The 21,910-nt window shown below is 46.5% G+C and overlaps 1 protein-coding gene and 1 non-coding gene across 2 annotated transcripts in view; both read right to left on the reverse strand.

The window, feature by feature from the left end:
• LOC135391206 (uncharacterized) overlaps positions 1 to 21,910 on the reverse strand; it is a 179,044-nt gene that overhangs the window by 143,980 nt on the left and 13,154 nt on the right. The gene's annotated exons all lie outside the window — the stretch shown is intronic.
• Trnav-cac (transfer RNA valine (anticodon CAC)) lies at positions 3,824 to 3,896 on the reverse strand. Its single transcript has one exon. It is a non-coding gene; the product is annotated as a tRNA-Val (tRNA).

Below are 21,910 nucleotides of genomic sequence, written 5' to 3' on the forward strand. Positions count from 1 at the left end.
GTTTTAAGCGTGTAGGACGCTTGAGCTGCCGTGCACGTTTTCCGCTGTAGAAAAGTGAATTGGAAGAGCGTTGTCACAATCCACGGACCTCCGGGTTATTGTGTGTCCAGCGCCTTTCAGCTGCGCTACTCCTTTGGTCGAGGACGTACCGAACATTTTCTGTAGTAACCAGGGCCGGTGCTAGGGGTGTGCGGGGCCTGAGGCAAAGGCACATCGCGGGGCCTGTTTCACATGATTAAGTGCATACTTGATATTTAAAAAAAAAGTAATCCCTGGTCGAGGGCTTCGTGCGCGGGGCTTAAGGCGGTCGCCTTACTCCCCCCCCCCCCCATATCGCCGGGCCGTGCCTGGTAGTAACATACATCACCTACACTCTTAAGACAAAGCTTCACCCCATAGCACGCTGAAGGCCCAACCATTGTACAGAGTGATGCCTCTATCACTCTTCATTTTTGGAAATCGCGGGCCGTACGTCTTTTTTGTGACAATTCTGCATAAGTATCACAAAAAGGGCGCACGCCTCACGTTTTCAACAAATCAGGGGAGAGAACGATGTCATTCGGGATGATGGTTGCCTATGAGCGTGCTATGTGCTGAAGTTCATTTTTAAGAGTGTCGTGTTTACAGCCACAACAATTCAACAAAAAAAAATGTCACCTTGAAGACAAGGTGACATTTTTTCAAGTGTATTTAAACTTGTTTCGAGAGTAAAGTCTGTCCAGTTGAAAGTCAGCAATCGTCCTCGTCGTCATTCTTCGTCTATGTCTTTTTGCTGCCCATACACAATGAAATAAGTTACATGAAATAAGTGTCAGCCACATAAACGATCGAGACTTTAAAATAATCATACCTCCAAAGAGAAAACAAGAAGAAGAAGAAAAAAAACAAAGAGAGAGACGTGTTTCACGTGTGTTGAAATTTGTGGATACGAAATGTGAAGAGCGAAGGTCACCAGATGACGCATGGCGGCGACAGCATGCGTCGCGCGAGACGAAATTCGTGTCTAGGAAAGCCTGAGCTTGCGACAGTGAGGGGATGACACGGAACCGAAAAAGTGCTGCGTATATGCGCGCCGTCTTTCAGCGTCCCATGTTTCCATTTTCAGTGACGACAGAAGTTACCACTGGAAGTTACAGACTGAATGACTGAAAGTTGCCGCGTACTTCTACGTTCTCTCTGCACTACGGTAAGAAAGCAAACATGCACCGCAAGTCAAGTTCCACTAATAAGACCGCCACGACTTTCTTTGCTTAGTCATTGCTCTATTAAGAGAGTCATTATCTTCTTTTATCTTTTCATCTTATCTCTTTTCATTCGTTGTCTATCTCCTTCTTTTGTCTCTTTTCCTCCTACTTTCATCTTTTTATCTTCTCTTATCTATTGCAAGATGCCTAGGCCGGTTAACGCCGGCGTTTATCGCTCTTGCAGTAGGGGATGGGTGTACATTTACTTGCGTATAGGTACTTCTATGGCGAATTCCGCTGCGCATTTTCGTGCGGCGCGGGGTAGCGCGCCTATGTGAGTTCCGTGTAGAAAAAAAAATATTGCCTGTATAGATTACACCTGTCCGCCTAGACGAACATGTCAGGCAGTACGAGTGTCGACCGCGGATAGAAAACCGAAGCCATTTCGCAGCTCCCTATCTATTCCGCGTCGTTCATCGTGCCTACATCATCCTAAAGCCTACATGAACTCTATTCATCGTCAAGCGCTTTCCGAGGATCGAGCGATTCTCTGGAAGCCATTATGTTTACGGTTTCGTGAAATGCTAGTGAAAGGAGGCTACAGAGACAGGAACCAGAATTGAGCACGTGCTCTGGTCTACATCGCCGATATTTGCGGTGTAGTAAGAGCTACACTGGTGTTACGCTGGTCAGTCTAGGTCGTTCCAGCAACAAACGAAGCAACTAGTGCAACGTCTTGTGCAACATGCACACTCAAGGCAGTGCAAGCTTTTCCGCACTACAACGCTGTTGTATTACCCCTTTATCACATATCAAATAGAAGCCAGACAGATCACGCAAGCAGCTCGCTAGGCAGTTTATTCATTAAAACGAGAATAAAAAAAAATCATGGTCGATCCATTGGTGCATCCGACGGAAATGCGTTAGCACTAAAACTTGAAAACCCTTGGGGAACTCCCTTCACAACGCTACACAACCCTTCAACGACCCTTCACAAACGCTACACAACCCTTCACACGACCATACACAACGCTAACGCAGCATCCTCAGACTTTCGGGCTTCCTCCGATTCAGCTTGGCGGCGCCGTCTCGCAGTCAGCCTCCTTTCGCCGCCGCCCCTCCGCACAGCTTTCATAACCCATGGCGTGCCCACACAGCGGAACCACGTCTGAAAAGCGGAACTCCGTCTCAACCTGTCGACCACCACAGCTGCACTGCGGGTTGCCCGTGGCCGCGCCCCGCGCCGCGTCGCGCTCTCCACGCGCCCTCTCCTTTTTTCCTTCTGTCCAATCACCGGGCATGCGCGCAGCGCCGTGACTACAGAAAGACCACGCCGCGATTCTTGCGTACCGAGGACTCTAATGCTGACGCATTAAAAAAACACACACAGAAATTCACTTCTCGCGTGGATTCGAACCTGCAAATCGCACATTCCTGTCCACTCTGCGGAGGAGAGGGTTTCTTATCGACGTGCAGTGACTCTATAGTTCACCGTAGTGACTCTTCCATCAGATGAAGTCAACAACCCCGTTTTCCCCGCAAAGAGCAGAAGAGCTGAGGTTGTCCATTTTGAGCGAACTTCCTTTGATAAGAGAAGATGACCAAGGATAAAGGGTAGTATACGATACACAGGCCGCCTTTTGCGTTCAATATGATAGCACCCGTAGCAGTATACGAGGAGATAATGACAGCAATTAGCGAAATTAATTTGCGAGACAAAGTAAAAGGTCGTCACTCTCCGCCGTTCTTTCACTTCCCTTCGCTTGAAGCGACGTCTTAGTTGTTGGTTGTTTATGAGGATAAAGGAAAAAAGAAAGAAAAATGGCATGCTTGTTTATCTTCTATCTGGGGATATGAAAGCCCATTGTTCCTTGGCGCACATGCGTGAGCGACCTGGAGTAGATTACACTTCCATTTTAAATGACGTCACATTACAGTGCTGCCAGTTATAGACCTTTTTATAATTGCGGGGAATTATCTTTTATGTGGTACCTTCTTTCACGATCGTGGTGCTTCTGTCTTTAATTGCCCGTGGGCACCAGTGGTGGGTGCTTCGTTCGGTGGGTGCTTCGTTCGGCGGGTGCTTCGAGGTTAGCGACGGTTGAGCCCGTACCGTCTATCTTTTACATCTTCCCATCTTATCGCTTGTTTCTATCTTGCAATAACTGCACGGCCAAGTAGGACAATGTACTGAAAGTGCGACTGCATAGTGGTGGACCGGGAAGGTCAAGATTACTTTGTTCGTGCGCATACATGCGAATTAAAGCGTTCTATTCATAAGACACTTGCAAGCCAATCCCATGTGCTTCATCTTTCAAAGCGTTGTGCTGCTTCGGGGTTATGCTCTATTTTTTAGCCTTAGCTTTAGTTTTCTTAGCTATTTTAGTTTTTAGTTTTTGCAGCGTTCGCACACTGGAATAGCCGGCTCAGATGGTTTTTGCTTGGTTGGTTGGTTGTAAGAAATTACTTTTAACATCAACATATTTTCCTTTTTCGCAACCAATCAGCCTTATGACTCAACAGATGAGACTGCTCTGAGTGATCATGATGCATCACTGTTTCGATGCTGAGACGCGGCTGCAGGACCCGTTGTTGTTTGGTTGTAAATAAAGGGCACAACTGTAAAAAAAAAAAAAAAGTGTTTCCGCCCGGGATCGAACCGGGGACCTTGCGCGTGTGAGGCGCACGTGATAACCACTACACCACGGAAACGACGAACACCGAGCTCCAGCACCGCCAGGTCGAACATATCGCAAGCAGTACAGCCCGTTATACACTGCGCCGAGCCGGGTAGCCTATAAATTTATCGTGCCGGGGACGAGAAACCTAGAAATTCTGCGGGCTTGGGTCGGGCCAGGTATGGAGCCGTCTGGCCGGGCTCGAACGGGGAAATCAAAGGAACGCCGGGGTCGGGCCGGACCTCGGCCTAAGAATGCGGTCCGTGCAGTCTCTATGTTGGAATTCCGTAGGGGGGTGTTGGCATCCGTATATGCTGGCTTTTTTAGCTTTCTTTTTCGTTTTTTTTTCTTCTTCTTGTCCTTCCTTTGTCCTTAGTGAGAGAGGGTGTTGGGGTATGGGTGGGAGAGTTACATGGGGAGTGTCTTGGGAAAATCAACGCGTACATCTAGTCGATTCTCTGTGGTTCGCTTCCGACACATGATTTCCCGACTGTGACCAGTCTCTCCCGGTCTCCCACATTTTCTTCGAAACACTTTCACTTTCACCAACGCGGAACACCCACTGTCACGCTTCGCTTCGAACTCTGAAGCTCTCAAACTGCCAGCCATGCATCGTCCGTCTGCATGCGCTCCGTACGTCCGATTTAGATGGAAGAGCTCATAAAGATCCCTCGGTGGGGTGATAAAACATCGAAGCGGCAAATTACTGTGAAAGAGGTGGACGCCAATTCGATCCCTGCGTAGAGGGTGAGGGGAAGGTCGGATCAGGGTCACGGCCTGTTCTGTCGCCTCTCTCAGAACCCCCCTTCCCGCACGAGTCGATTTAAGATCGTTAGGGCACGAAATGCCCCCCTTGGATAGCGCTATACGATGGCCCTCCATTTGCGACGCTTCCATGCTTAGAATTCGGTTTCACCTGCGTTCTCTCTCGAGCGGTTAAAAAACGGTCTGTTTAAAACGGCCTCTATATAACGTATGCTTTATTGAAGTACTTGTAGAAAGATTTGTGTAATGGTGCGCGGGTGTCAATGAGGGTGTTCTGTGTGTGGGGAATGCTTTTGGTTTCGTTGTCTCGCGATGCCATGATAGCTCGTGTGATGTTTGAAAGACTCGGTGCAGGCGCAGCATTTAAGAATTCAAGATGCACGTTAGTTGTGAAGTTTTGTGACACAGAATACACTCTTAAAACAGGTGATGTACGCGTGCATGTAGGCGATTGTATGTGCATATTAATACATTCTATATATTCTGAACACAAAGCATAGCAAAGCGAACAACAACAACAACAAATAAGTAATGACGATGTAGTGGGATGTTTCGCCGGTGACGCGGCACCCTATCCCATTGCTTGAAGGGGAGGAGATGCTGAATGATGATGAGTGTTCAGAGCAAAGCGAAATATGTACCCATAGTGTGGGTTTTGTTTTTCATTTATTAATTACTTGATGCCTGAGAATTTAGTTGAACCACCTCGTACGAAATTGCCATCAAACTGGACTTTTGTTTGCAGTATTCTATTAAACGGTAGGCTCAGTGGTTTGCATTATTGCAGGAGCGATATTTATCGGTATAAATGCGTGTGCAAAAATTGGTCGCGTCATTGGGCATTGTGCATCACCGCATTCAAATACCTTCAGCATTATTGCGCCATGATCAGCGGTAAATTTTCGGCGAAGGTCCTTTTGAAATGCTATTAAATTGTTATCGAAAGCATTTTAATGGTTTGTGTGAAATCGTTCGCTTATTGTTGTTTTCTGGTCTCTTACTGCTGTTACACAATTTCAGCGTACCGCAAACACACTCGTGCGGTCACGTGAGGTGGTACTGTCACGCGGTGTCACGTGACCCTATTAAGTCACGGACGGACATACACGGTGGTTGGGCTTATAGAGCTACCCCCTTTAACAAGATGAGCTAGTTTTAGCATAATGTGTTGGAACCTCACCATAACGGGTAATGGGTAGTGTACAGTGGTGAATCACCCCAGGTCATAGTCACGATTTATTTCTTGTTGTTCACCATAAAGACTGTTTATCCGAGTGTGGAAAGCAAATTCGTGTAGTAAAACAACACCGAACGAGACCTGTAAAGTAATTGATTACAAGTAATTGAATTACTTTTACAAGTAACGCGTAACGCATTTTGAATTACTTTCGGAATTACTTTGAACGCTATCTGGGAAGGCCCAATGTTTAAAGTTTGGGTCAGTTCCACAGCGTTTTTTTTTTCATTTTTCTTTTTTTTTTTTTTCGTGATTACCCAAAGGCTCGATTCAGATCAGTACATTTTTCGGTACACATTTTTTTACATTTGAATGTGGAAGGAGAAAAACTCTTGCGCCATAGGAAAAGGAGTACGAATTGTGGGCATCGACCCGCACTTCAGAGTCGTTAGAGTGCTTGAAAGATCTTCCTCGTGTGCTCGAGGTGTTCATGAAGTACAATGTTAGGCTGCCCAGCAGTGCACCAGTGGAGCGTCTGTTTTCGGTTGGTGGTCTTGCTATGACAAGGAGACGAGGCAGTCTTACAGACAAGAACTTTGAGAATACCTTACTCTTGAAAGCCAATGGACGTTACAAGCTGCACTCATGATCTGTACTTTGTTCACATACCTGAAGAAAGAAAACCTTTTGACTGTGATGTTCGGTGTTTCTTTAACATGGCAAGAGACTTGTCCTTGTGTAAGACTTCTCTAACTTGTTTTTCTACCACGAGCGCAACTACCACCATCTTTCAGAACATGCGCAATAAATGTGTACCTCAAATCTTGCACGTCGTTTGCCCGTTGCGGTCCACTTTGTGAATGTAATTCAGTGTAATGCAATTACTTGTTTCAGTAATTGTAATCGTAATTGAATTACAATAGAAAATGAGTAATTGTAACTGTAATTTAATTACTTTTGTGAACCTGTAATTGTAATCGTAATTCAATTACTTTGGAAAATTAATTTTTACATGTCTGCACCAAACTAAACTGCTGGCCTTACTCAATTAATCAAACCTATCATTTGTCGTCATCCAGAAAGGAAGGTGCATCACCCTGGCCTTTGCACACGCATTTCATAAATCACGCTTTTTAACCATTTTCCTCATTACCCCACATTATGCACTGCATATTATCTGACGCGGGTCACTCTCCAGATTTGCGAACCAAGACGGTGTAACACGCAAAGCGGCTCGTCCCCCTGGGCATCTCTCCGAGGCCTGCTCAGGACGGTGATTAATCTTGAGAACGTTCCCAAACTGGGGCCATATTGTTTCCGGTATGTGTACATTCGGGCAGTTTCAATTTCATGCACGCCTTCACGTACGACCTCGGCTTTTGTAAAAGTTCTGCCTCGTTGTATACCCTGGCAGGTGGGAATCGGCGAGGTGTAATTACAAGCAGGCACTTAATTACATTTATACACTCATTTACGCTGAATGCCTTTGAATGAGACCGCGCTGTTGGTCTTCAAAAGAACACCGCGCTCAACCGCTCCGAGCGTGGAAACTGTTTCATTCACCCATGGCTTGCGGGGGAAAAATCTTTAATGTGCGACGTGGTTTGCTGTTCGCCAAAGTTCGCCAAACATCGTGTGCTTATGCGTTGAAGCATTAAGGTTCCTGGAGCGATACTGTGGAATACGCAGCAATCGAGCACGGATATTGTGCTCCCGTGAAACCGCAGTATACAGGACATGCAGTCATGCCATATGGTAGGTCATCCCCACCCTCACCCCTAGAAAAAGGGGGAGAGAGAAAAACGTGCAGTACCTAGAATGCCGAGTAGTACTGAAATATAGTGTGAAATATAGTGAAAAAAAAGTATTGTGTGACTTGTGTAGTGTAATTTCGTGTATTCAGTTTGTGCTACATTATATTGAAATTGTATCGAAATTGTATCGAACTTGTACTCCACAAGTTTACTTGGCCACATTAAATATCCTGAAGAGTACTGAAATACCTTAGTAGTGTTGACGTAGTATGTGCAACACTGCTGCAATAAACACTGTCATTTTCCGTCAACGTCGCAACTTAACTTGGGTACTGTTGTGAAATGAAGCGATCACTGCCACTAACAGGCTATCTCGGTTTGTTTCGTTTCCATTTTTGCTAAAAAAAAATTTTATTCGCTGACCAACGACCACAAAAATTCTCGCTTCTCTCCGCGTTGCTTGAATCCCCGAATTATTATCATTGTTATCCTAAACGATTTTTTGCGCCGTCCAAACTCAACACGTGCGCCCCCAGTGTTGCTTCCATAAATAACGAAAGTGGGCTCGTCATGGCACATACATGAGAGCTCTTTTGTGTATGTTTTCTAGTCTAAGCTTATACCGTGCGTTTCATTCGGATTAGGCGCCTGTGAGAGACGTTTTATATTTTTCCAGTATTTTCAATATCGCTAATGGCGAACGCTTTGCCGTGAAAAATTGGCTCGGTTGACAACCACGAGAAGAAAAGGATGACATTCATTGAGTCGGAAATGGGAAGGAACGGAAAAGTTATGGGTCTGATGCCCGCCGAGATGCCGAGGGACATTTGAATCGATTGCTAATATTGGAGGGTGCTTTTCAGGGAAGTGGACTGGCAGGATGGTTGCGGTTCGATCAATGCCGCTGGCGGGAGTAAGTAACTGAAGGGTTTTTGGAAAATAACCGTGCTCTTACTGGTGTGGAAAGGACATCGATAAGTCAGTACGAGTCCTCACGAAATGGCGGCATGTTGAAAATTAACATCACGAGTTGGGAGAAAGGATTGTATTGGCGAATTCGGGTGGTCATTTCAGGGCGACACGGCCTAGAGCTCGGAAATTGTTCGGTTGGCGCCCGAGCTGGATCACATGACCGTTGCCGCCCGAACATGAGCGCCAGGAGTCTAGCGGTTTTGGTCGCTTGGATCACGCTAGAGGCATCGCGGTCGCCCGTGTTCGGGCTCCGTCGTCTGCTAAACCACGTGAACTTCGACGTGCGGGCCAATGAGGGCGAAAAAAGTGCTAGGTAGCAAAGTCCGGGCGCTCGGAAAGCGCCGCGCGAACATGCGAGATTGCTTTACTTGGACCAAGCAAACATGACTGCTCGGGATCTGGCAGAAAAAAAAGAAAAAGAAGTTGCCCCGAAATGATCACCTGAATGCTCCATATGTGAAACATTTAAATGCGTCGTGGCATCACGCCACGCATATTGGACAGTAAGGAGAGGTCACGTCAATGGGAATGTCCGAGGACGGCAACTTCCCGATCTTTTAGATGAGTTATGCGGAGAGAGCTCTTTCTGCTAAGTACCAAAATCGTTGAGTGTAGCGCGATCAGTTAGACAGATTATTTTATGCACCCTTGTGTGTATGTGTGTGTTTGGGGGGGGGGGATTTATTAAACATGACGAGCACACATGCACACAGGCTCTGCAGTACTGTGCTATACAATGTTAACTTTAATATGTATAGTACTGTTGAACTACTGAGGAGCGCGATGTCCTCACAGCCAGCGTGGTGACGGTGCCCTGGGACAGTTGTCCGCCATCCGGCTGCTCCACACCCCCAACAACCACGAGATTTCTGTGAAGTCACCCGGTCACCGTGTTCGAGCGTAGCCACGTGTGTGGACGAAGGCCCCGGAGGTGAGGCGGAAGTGACATAGATCATCTGATGCACTGACTTGATGCATCGCACGCGATGGCAGTCGGCGCATGTGCAGCTGATGGCACAACGGACGAGTGAGCAGAAAATGACTGCCGTTGAAATGCCTAGCTTGGCATCTGGCCAATTTCACTTTGGGAATATAACTCGGCTTGCTGGAGTTACAACGATGGACGTGGATTTCGCACGCGAAACATCCCGATGTGTTTATATATCTCCTCGGGGTGGTCGAAGGCTCGCACTAGTTAGTTTAAGTTCACCGCACGAGAGGCTTGACTGGGCGAGATATCGCATCATGCGCCACGAAGATATCGCGGAAGAAACGCGAAGAACTTCCCAACGAATGGAAGATTTAGAAAACGGGAAGGAGGGCGCTCAACGCGGTGCTCCTAGCAGACGATGCAAGAAGACGAGCGGCGGAAGAAAGGATATTCTGTGACGAGCGGACAGAATCTTCCCGAAGAGCAGTAGCTAAATAACGTCACGTAAGGCTGTGATGGTCACGTGCACTCAACCAGCTCTGACGTTGCTCTTTTCGCAAGCGCGTCTCCGCCTATATCTCGCCCGATAAAGTCGCCCGTGCGTATCGGGCAGGCCAGCCATTTCCTGTCACATGCGTTGTCTCCCTCGAGAGATGTCATACAGAGTGTTCCGATTGGTTAGATATGAGCCGCTGCTTCTTGCTGCTGCTGCTTCTTCTGCTTTTTTGTTATAGTCGTGACGAGGCCCACTTGTGTGTGCCATACAACGGCAAGCCGATTCTGCCATCACCCCCGCCCCATCAAGACATATCTCGACACAGTTCCCTTAGAAGTCGGCCCAGGACGTATACTTCCCCAGGGCGTCAGTCGTGACGTTGCCCATCAGCCCTTTCACCAGCACCACGTCCCGCCCCATCTGGTGACCGGTTAAACATGTTACACTATTCTCTTCGTCGAAAATTCTAGCACCAGTTCCTGACTCCGTCCAATTTAATCTCTCTCGAAGTTCATATCTAGCAGAACAAAATTATAATATTGATTCACGTTGCACTTCTCTATCACGATATCGACGATGCACTGCGCTCTTCGAGTTTCACCTCTCGTGTTTTGGCTTCACAATTTTAAAGTACGAAACGAAAGTAAAACCGCCGATATGTTATCGATCTCCTCTTTCCATCTGCCTCGACGGAAAAAAAGGTAAAGAAGAATGATTCAAACGAGACCACGAAATCTAGCACACCTTTTCGGATATAAATGGTTGCAGAAAGCAGTCGGCCATATAAATCACGATATGTCCTGGACGTTTTTCTACTTTCTCACACTGTGGCTTTATATTTGTGTCTACTATTTTCGAACTCACGGGGAGAGAGAGAGAGAGAGAGGGGGGGTATAACGTCTTGAACGATATGTTTTCACAGCGAGAAGTAAACTAAGCACGTTGCAGCTTGCGTATATACCGAAAGAACGGGAGGAAAGAATAAGAACACGTACAGCAACATCCTTCAAGAAGGAAAAATTGTGGTAAATTTTCCACTTTTTCATCAGTTTCTCTTCACCGGCTGTTTTTTTTTTCTTTCTTTCTTTCTTTTCGCGTGGAAAGAGAAAAGTAGAAATTCGAGTCCGTTGAACTACGGCTCAGATCCTTTGTCTTTGTCAGCGTTCTACGTCGCTAAGCAGGCGAATGGATACGGAACGCAGTCAGAGAAGCACGTCTACATCACTGTAATGCTGTGTCTACATTGTTTAGATTTCTGCTGTGTTTTTTTTTTCTTTTTTCTTTTTTCAGCTTTCTTTGCGGCTTCGCTCGTTCGCGTGTGTGCAGCCAAACATCCTGGGAGGCAGAAAGGTTTCGGTAGGGGTCTTTTACGCCTTACAGTGAAAGGAAGAACATACCATTTAGAATAAACAGTGCGAATAGTCACTTTAACACCGAAGCGAAATCCGAAGCTGCGTTTACTGGTGATTTTTTTTTTTTTTTCTCTCTACACGTTTAACCGCAAGAAGACACCATAGTGCTTGAAACGTTATGTACATTTTTTCGTTTTCTTTTCTTTTTTCAGATGATACTTATTTATTTATTGATACCCTCAAGGCAAAGCACTACAGAGGGGAGTGATGAACACACAGAGCACAGTGGGAACACACAGTTGGATGTGATACAAGTTATTTTCGTAGTTAAATGTAATATGTTGTAAAGAATGTAATAATCATAATATGTTATAAAGATCTCCTTGCAGCTCCTCTTGCTTGAACAGGACTGTAGTCACATAGTAACCGAACCGTGGCCGGCTACGGCTTTGCTCCACAGCGCTGCACCACAGCACTGCAGGACAGCGCTGTATTTCCACTGTGGGGTTCGCACTTGCAGCGCTTGTCCCAACGCTGTACTTGGCGATCTCACGTGATCGAAAAAAAAAAAAAAGGCAGGCCCGTCACGTGAACGCGGCGCCGCGTTCTCATTGGTTCAGGGAGCCTATCGTTGGGAGACAGCGATGGGAAAGTTCACCGAAGCTGGGAGGTACCCGGGTTTGAATCCCGGTGCCGGCTGTGCTGTCTGGGGTTTTTCCTGGGTTTTCCTCAGACGCTTTCAGACATATGTCGGCACAGTTCCCTTAGAAGTCGGCCCAGGACGCACATTCCCCCAGGGCGTGAGTCGTGACGTTGCCCACATACGTGAGGCCGACAACGGCAAGCCCTATCACCACCACCATCACCACCACCGAAGCTCAACTTCGCCAAGCGCTGTTTTCCATCGAGTCGCAGCCGGGAGAAGAGGGAAAAACAGCGCTGTCTTCCAGTGCTCTCGAGCAAAGTGCTCTATGTCGGAACGGGCCTTGATGTTGCTGCGTTTTCGGGCAAATCCGGAACTGTTTATTACTGCGTAACACTGGCTTGCACAACAAATAAAAACAAAACAATAAAGGGACGTTTCGACGCCTATGCGGGCGTCCTCATCAGCTTGAAAAAACGTGAAGGAACTATTTGGAGGAATTCCTTGTTTCAGGATGGAATCCCGTTTTATCAAACTGCCAGCTGACCCAACACCAAAATCGGAACGAACACTAGTACAACATCTACGCAAATTAAAAGAAACAGGCAGCATATCAGACGCCACCTACAAACGTTTTTTCTCTTCAGATGGAGGGATACCCAGAGCTTATGGCCTTCCAAAGATACACAAAACAAATGTTCCTCTTCGCCCTATAGTGTCCTTTATAGGAGTACCAACGTACCAGCTGTCGAAGTTTCTAGTGGAAAGGTTGTCCCCCGTTTTGAACAGAAACGAACACTCTACAAAGACCTTTTGTTCCAGTGTACGCGACATCATCATCGATCCGGATGATGTAATGGTGTCTTTTGATGTTATTTCGCTTTTTAGTGAATGTGCCCATTGACCTTCCCATAGATATTGCCAAAAGCCGCCTACATAACGATGACAACTTGTCCCACCGCAATGACAAATAGAAGGCTGCTCAATGGGAAGTCCAGTCTCAGTTCCAGTGGCCAACCTGGTAATAGAACACATCGAAGAACGAGTTTTGAACACCAGTAACATTGCTGTAAAATTTTATAAGCGTTATGTTGACGACACTTTTGTAGTGCTAAACCGTGAGGATGTGACTTCGTTCCATACTCTTCTTAACATTATTCAGCCCAACATACAGTTCACGATAGAAAAGGAAAACGACGGTCAGTTACCTTTTCTAGATGTTTCAATTACTCGTGATGAGTCAGGTACTCTCAGTACCTCAGTTTATCGTAAACCGTGTGACAATGGCTCAGTTTTAGATTTTCACTCGTACCATGCTCCTGAACACAAACGACCTGTTCAACCGTTTACACACGATACCAAGCACGTGTGAATCTAAGGCAGCTGAACATATCTTGACGAGTGACATCCTCACAAGGAATCATTACCCTGATAGTTTCGTTAGAAACACCGTTTTTAGAATGTCATCCGATAACACAGTGGAAAGACTTCCCCCTGATAAGATCGTATGTATCCCGTACATCCGCGGACTGTCAGAGTCCGTACGAAGGATTTTAAAACCACTTGGTATCACTACAGCCTTCAAACCAAAACAAACATTGCGCAACATACTTTGTCACCCTAAAGACTCTGTGCCCCATATGTACCAACCCTACGGTTTAGAGAGCCTCGTTTTAAAGAATTGCGTTTTAGAGAACAGGTTACATTTTAGCGAGTTACGTTTTAGCGAAAAAGAGTCTCGTTTTAGCGAATACCGTTTTAGAGACTGCGGGGCACGGTTTAGGGAATGCCGTTTTAGAGAAAACAGATTTCGGTTTTCGTCTCGTCCAGTTATGTGATGTCGACGAAGAAGTTGTGGTTACTGGTTCGTGTAGTTCGAGCAAAGACAAGGGTTTTCTTGCAACCATCACTCCAGCAAGCACACATTTCTTACAATGTTTTATTACACATGATACATTGTAATGACTAACAATACACGAGACACCTATTTTAGTGATGAGCGATAGCTCGTAAGTAGTCAGCAGAGCTCATTTCATGACGTCTGTCAAACAGTCGCCGTAGCGCTTCTTCCCTTTTCTTCGTGGCTAACCGCTGAGTCGGTAGTAGGGATCCTCGCAGCAGGAACTCCACTAGGATTTCTGCTTCTCGCTCCTCTGTTTTTACAGCCTCAATGAACCGGTAGAATCCAGGATGGGCCACTCCCACGAGGCTGTTGAATCATCGGTGCCATGCCTCAACATGGTTCGTACCTGTACCTGTTCGAGACTGTCCAGCGTTCATAGGCGGGTCTACTGTCCACACCTTATGCATTCCATAATAGAGTTCTCCGATTCTAGTTCCCGTCAAATAATTTTGAAATGTCATCCTCTCCGTGAAAATACAAGGTTTGTCATCTATTTTTTTAAACACATCACAGAGCGTTCTGTTACAAATGAAACAAAATCATTGATGACGATAAAATAGCAAGGACATTATTTACTGTATATAGCTCACAGTATTAAAAAACGACCCTAAATTAGCATCCTAAATTAATTAGGATGCAGTCATACATACGTTGATGATTGTTAAGAGCGAAACCGAAACAGATATCGCGTTGTATTTCGCTAAAACGTTATTCTCTAAAACGGCTTTCGCTGAAACGTAACCTGTCGCCATCTTCTCTAAAACGATACTCTCTAAAACGAGGCTCTCTAAAACAGGATCTCTAAATCGAGGTTCGCTAAAACGAGGTTCTCTAAAACGAACGGCTCCCAAGACCGGAAAGACACCAGGATGAAGGAGCACAAAGCCCAGATCAAGAACCCGCCTGCAGAGAATCGTCGCACCGAACTTGTTGAGCATGTACAAAAAAACAGGTCATTCCTTCGATTTTGATAATGTAAAGACCTTGACACGTGAACACAGATTGGGAGTCAGGAAATTCCTTGAGTCATGGCACATTCATAGTGACAACAATGCCTGTAATCATCACAAGGGGTCTCTACCGGACTGCTACAACCCAAGCAGCACAATGTACTGAAAGTCGAGTGCAATAGGGTTGGACGGTTTGTGTCTGATCAATGTTCCTTAGTTTCAAGAGTCTGTTCAAGGTCTTCCACCTACCCGTCCACCCCTCTTGCACTCGACTTTCAGTACATTGTGCAGCTTGGGAAGGCTTTAGAAGGTTCCCCTTCTCATGAACAGTTCCTTCACGTTTTTTAAAGCTGATGAGGACGCCCGCATAGGCGTCGAAACGTCCTTTTCTTGTTTTGTTTTTATTTGTTGTGCAAGCCAGTGTTATGCAGTAATAAACATCATGACCCCTGGCTTTCGGTCTATTTTCAAATCCGGAACTATTCGAATATATTCGGCTTTAAAGACACATTCCTTCGAGTCGTAATTCCAATATACAATTCTATATTAGAGCCGTAATTCGAATGGGATACGCAATTATTTGCTTCGATATTCTAATAATCCGAATATTCGTTTAATTGCATAACACAACTCGAGTACGCAGTTAAATTGGAGGGCCTCCCCTGTTTGCAGCGCCCACAAGGACTGTATACGTAGAGCTATACGTTCCTGTGCATAGCCCGCGGGAAATGAGATTGCCATGGAACGTTTTAGCAACTAGATCATTTACCCTATCGTGGTGACCAAACCCAGTTATCTTCCATCAGCTTATTAGGTTATTCGCGGACGTCTGGTATATGGCGTTCGATTTTCGATTTAAGGGCAGCACATATCAGATTTTCTTCTTGCTTGATTGTGTCGCCTGATGAGAAGAGGGGCAGGGTATAGTTTTTACTTCCTGCTCCTGAGAGCAAACGAAAAAGCAACGACAAGCGGTAATTCCACTTGATTTTTCTTCTGTCTGTTATGTTCAACCGGCATCCGAAGTGCGAGTCACCATCCCATCATCGACCGTGTGACTTCGCTGAATATCCCGGCCCACACTGTTGTAAGGAGGTTTTTTGAATGAAAGCTGCTGAACGAAGATCGCATGACTTCTGCATGGTGGTTGTACTGCGGGACTACCTAAATCCCAAAACAAACCGTACCGTACACCCGTCCGTCGCCGTATATCCCCGTCGTCTTTCCCTCCATTCTCTTACCCTCCCCTTTCCCAACCTCCTCGGCGCACCGAGGACTTCACGGAAAAAAATAAAAGATCCAAAACGAATGAAGCTCCATCGAGAAAAACATCCACTGGTGGATCTTCCTTCCTGATCGATATTTTGCAGCTTGGACTTCTGTCTTGCTTGATTAATTCTCTTTCTTTTTTTTTTATCTACTTTCCCCAATCGCGGTGATATTAGTGGATCTTCTTTCTTTCTGGATCTTTATTTCGCGTTGAATTTTTGTCTCATATTCGTGCACCGAGCCGAGAACACAGGACAGATCGCCGCACCTTCCCCAAACGCCCTCCTCCTCTAATCATCCTCACCACCTTTTTGCACCGACCTCTCTGGATCGGTGATCAACGTGACTACTTAAAGGGGCCGTAAACAGGCCACCAAACATTTCTGAAATAATGATACCTCATGAAAGAACGCAGATCATAATACCCAAATATACATTTCGTTCGGCTCGTGCCAGCTCATTGAGCCGTATAACTGCTTTCAAAGATGAGTAACCAGCGAGCCTCTCTCCACAACGCATACGTCACATGGCTACGTAGCGTTTTGCCGTCCAATCGGGCGGACGAGCTGCACACATGACGTTTCAAATTACCAGCCAATAAACATACTTCATTATCAGCTGTGACTCGGAGCGCTCAGTTTGTTTGTGTGAAACGACGTTTGCGCTCCGTGTTTCCTAAATTCAACGTCATGACAACTTCAACATCTCCGGCTGGCGCAAACGTCAACAGCTGGGCTGCCATCACATGACGCGATTCGAACCCGGGTTCCTCCCAGTCACGACGTGACATGGCCAGCACGCTATCCACTGTACCACGCGAGCTTGTGACGCAATGCCGCGTGGATCAAACCAAAGTACGGCAGCCCAGTTGTCGGAACCATTCGAAGATGACGAAGATGTTCCATCGCGCACCTACCTAAGATTCCGGAACTGTAGTCCCGGATATTCATTCGCGCAGGTGGTGTGCTGCGTGCTACTGCCCAGAAAACGTAGTGTGCGTATGATACCTAAATTAAACGCATTTCTTTCTCAGTTTGAGGCTGTAACTGTTTAGATTTTGAATAGAAGAGGATTCACGTTCATCTAGTCCAATTCCGCATTTGAAATAAAATCATACGTGGAACTTCAATCGTAATTGGTGGGGAAAGCGCTACGTCAAAATGACGTAAAGTTAGAGCGCGGGGCGGAGCTAAAATGCGAAAGAGTGCAGTGAATATTTCATCCGTATGCAAGCGCCTTTTGTTTTTGAGCGTTAGTAATTGCAAGGAGTTTTCACTGACTAAGTTCCAATAATATAACACAAAGAAATGTGCACCTTTTGTACCTGTTTACGGCCCCTTTAACAATCCCTAGACGTCGACCTGTGTACCGCGTCTCCAGGTCTAAGCGTGCGCTGAACACATATCTTTTTGCCATCGTCCATGCCTGGAGCGCCATATTTCGGGCAACATTTTGCTTCCTCTGTGTACGTCTCTCTACCCGATGTTTTGGAAGTGAATGCTTTGCAACCGTTGCATCATCTACACAGCGGTCGTAAAAACATCACTGTCAGAAGTTCAACGTCGAAAAAAAAAAAATGTCTCCGTTCGTGCCCTGCCACATGTCTCTAGCTTCTCTTGCGAAATTGCTATCCGGCCAAGTGTTGGTTATTCTGTGCTCGACACAGATCTAGGAATCAATGGGTACACCAACTGTCTGACGGAGAAGAAGGAAGACGTAGCAAAGTTCAGTAAACAGAAGAGGCCATTTATCATTCCTTGTTTCCTCTTCTTATTTTTACCCGGCCGAGGACGCCAGCAACTTGGTGGCAGGTACAAGTTGCTTAAACACGCCGTCTTCCGCGAGGGACGTTAAATACGGGGTGCCGTGTGATGAGCTTTCATCGCACGTTAAAGAACCCTCAGGTGGGCAAAAGCAATCCACAGACCGACCGCTGTGGCGTCGCTCATGATCTCAGTTGTCTCGCGACGTAAACACCCAATTATTGAATTATTGACTCTTCTTATTTTTGTAAGAGCACAAAAACAACAATAAAATCCCTTTCTTTCATTTTTTCAAAAGTCCGCCGACGAAGCTGCTGGTGAGATGTCCTTTGCCAAAAGGACATCCACGCATTGTTGTCATAGCTGCTTCTATTTCCTCCTGCGTCTGTTCTGTCCTTTATCGTCACAGGTCCAATGTCGCAGAACGTAGAATGACCACTGCTGCCATAGGAGGAAGGAATACCAAGCATCAGAATGTACTTAAAGTAGGAGTTACACCGGGTTTTCAGACGGTTGGCGTCCTCACGGAAGATTCTAGAGGAAGAAAAAGCATCTCACGGAGCCGAAGTTCCGCCCCATGAGCATTCACACAGTGCCCGGATATCAGGAGTGACGTATTGCGCGTTTAGCAGACGACACTTAGCAGATGACACCGTCAGAGTCTTTTCCTATCTTCTGCTACGGAATATATTGTGGCTGTGTCGCAGGATATTCCCCACGGTTAGCAGTGTACCTGCAGACAAGACGTTGACCGCTCGCGATCACGTGACAGCAAAAAGTTATGACGTCTTTCGTATCTTCCGCTCGAGTATGCTGAGGAATGTCACTCGTGTGAACACACAGACAAGGGATGGGCGGGCAGCTGGTGTGGGGTCAATTTTTTATTTGTTTCGTTGTTAGCTCCGCTCTACTGAGCTATATACATCTTTTTATCTTTTTATGTTCTTTTTCTTTTCTTTTTTTTTTGCTCCTAGTGTTGCAACGAATAAAATGACCTGCTGCACACGCGAAGCCCTTGTTCCGCACACTTTTCAGAAATCCTCCACCCTTGAGAGGAGCGTATCCAAGAATGAGGGAAGAAGGAGGGATCGAACGTCGTAACGTCACCAATCGCCCTGGTATGCGGTTCATGACTCATGAGGTAGACCGGTGCAGCTCGAGCGGGAAAAAACAGGGCGGGAGCTGAGAAGAAAGAAACAAAGGAGAGAGACGCGGGGACTTGTGACGTCACGCGAGGATCGTGCCCCCCGTCCGCGGCTGCTTTCTCCGACTGTCTTTGTAAACCTGATTGCGCGGTGACGATACACCGGGAAGCGAAAATATTTCGTGTGGCGACTCCTGGTGGAAAGCTTGACGAATACAACAGTGTTCAAAGGCGTGTTCAATGTCATCTCATTGCTCCTTTAAGACGCCTACAACCTATCCCTTTCCATCTGAACTTTCAGGGCACTTTAGCAACATCACCTAGACAGAGAAGGCCTGCTTACTCGTCGCCGTGACGCAACAATTAAGAGTCAGCCAATGAGGATCGTGTTTTCAACGGCCGTAGCCAATCCCGAACGTGCTTTCAGCGGTCGTGGCCCCGAAGACGAACCACCGTCGTCTGCGAGTTGTGATTGAACGTCCCCGCGTATTAAATGGGAAAACTTGGAAATAAAGGGCAAGAAGGTTTCAATCTTTCTCAAAACTGATTTTCTGGAAACCGTCTTGCACTTTTTGCCTAAATATTTAGGTCTGCAGGTTCCAGGTGAGCTGCAATCATTTGCGGGTTCTTGAATTCGCAGAACGGTGTATCGCAGTAGCAGACGAATTCTGACTCTTAATCGAAAGAGGGAGAGGAGGCAATGAGCAGGCCTTCTGTGCCTAGGTGGCGTTGACTATAGCCTTTCGTATGCCGCGATACAGGGCAGAAATATAAGCAAGCGCAAGAAATTAATCTGTGCGATTTCAACTAATAAGGATGACCTGCATAGTCGCTTTTATCGCTCTGACACGTTTCTTATCGGTTTCCTACGTCTATGAAAGAGGCATATTTGGGATATTTTGGGCAATGCTAATGCCTTTGGCTATATCTAAAACTATACTACTCCAATAGAACTCTCCCTGTTGGTAAACAAATGACGTCATAGTGGCGCCACCTAGTTGGTAGAGTTGAACGCGCCCGAAAGCCACGAGGGGATTACGATGGTCCCTGAATGGGACGCGACCTTCGGTCCTACTTTTCTTTCCATAGGAGGCAGCGAACAAGTGCCCATTTGCGGAACCCAGCCCTCCCCTACCGATTTGTTTCGGTTTCAGTCTGTCTACCAACGTCATGATGACGTTTCTGGGGTAGAGGTCTAGTTCCTAAAACTACAGGACAGAATATTGCATCGTATATGCGTGACACGGGGTGACAAGAACGAAGACGAGTTGGTTGGTTGGTTGGTGGTTGGTAAAATAACAAGGGGAGTATTATCAATATACACATACAAATCTGCATGTGTAGACATTGATAGACTTGATGAGTGGTCTCACTGTAACAGTGTTTCCATGCTGATATTAGTTTATTTTTTTCCTGCAACATCGAGAGGTAGAGAGGAAATAACAATACATATAGGTAGGGTTCCGCCTTTTCGGTTTCTACTTTTGGGCGGATTCGGCGTATGTTTTTCGGTGTTTATTGATTTTCGCGAAATCGGCGTTTTTCGATGTTTTTCCTGGCGTGTACATGGTTTACCCGGCAGTTATCGGCGAATAGAAATCACAATGTAATTTCAGCACGACGCTCATGCAACATGGCGTTGTTCGCTGCGGTGGCGTTTTACGGCTAACGAAAAAGTAAACGGACATTTTTCACAACCATCGTATTTCTGTATGGTTTTCTGATCTGCATCATCAACTTGCTGAGAATGTCCCTCTGTATTCGGTGTTTTTCGATTAAAACCGAAAACATATAGGTTAGCGTATATGAGCGGTATTGCTACAAGGGGTGCATTTCAGGATCACTTGTCCGTGGTTTGGCTCGCCCCCTGTTGTGCAAGAGATATGGCGACAGCCCGAGGGCGGTGGGATATACGCCCCATTCATCCTGCCCGCCGTAAAAAGGTAAGATAAGCCGCCATGACGAAATGCGTAGGCATGCCACGTTGAGCGATCGGGAGATAACCCCCAAACCGTTTGCTCCGATCTGAGGAGACGGTTGCTTTCTGCAGTTGTGTGTCTGATCGTGTTGTGATTTGTGACCCGGTTCACTTGTGCGCGAGTTATTTCAAGGCGGCGTACACTCTAAGAACATAACCTCTTGGAACGCGCTTTGCGTTTCTGCCAATGGACACGGAAAGCGGTACGCCCACACAACATAACTTCACCGCATAACACATTCAAGCCCTCTCCCCAAATCTGCAGTGGACTACCTGACTACCTCTGGCGCGTTATGTGGCGAGGTCCACTTCTTCGGGTGTGCTGCACAAGCCCCCTCCCCCCACTTTCCTTTCCCTTTCCCCCTTTTCCCTTTATGCTTTGTTCTGCTTGACCCACTCTACCTCTTTCCAGTTTTTTTTTTTTTTTCTCTTTTTTCTGGCTCTATTGTTCCACCCACAAACGCGTTTTGGAGTAGCCAAGCCTGACTGGATCGGGACTAACATCTCCATATTTTTCTTTCATTTCCACTCCAGTCCAATCCACTGCACGCAACGACAGTTTGTCCCTGCGCAGGGGAGAGAGAAAACTTTGGAGAAACCACGTGACGAAGTGGCTGTCCACTCACGAGGCAGCAATGAGGGAGCAATCGTGGACCGGCATGGACCCGCAGAAGAAACCGTGTGCGCCTCAACCTTCGAATGGTACCCCCTTAATTGGGGCCGATACCAATGAGGTTGTTCCACGGGCAATGTGGGTGAGAGGGAAACCGGGGGGTGCGCAGGCAGCTGCCTACTTGCATAACGTATTCCAAGATCACAGCTGTATCATGCAGAAACACTCGACGCTCCCGAAGTCGTTCTATTTTTTCATTCATGACAGGGCATGTTATTCGCTGCTATGTAGCCTGTAGCCACTGACTATGTACCCATAGACATTGCAGAGCGGATTTT

The sequence above is a fragment of the Ornithodoros turicata genome, chromosome 4 (genome assembly GCF_037126465.1).
Source record: "Ornithodoros turicata isolate Travis chromosome 4, ASM3712646v1, whole genome shotgun sequence".
Lineage (NCBI taxonomy): Eukaryota > Metazoa > Arthropoda > Arachnida > Ixodida > Argasidae > Ornithodoros > Ornithodoros turicata.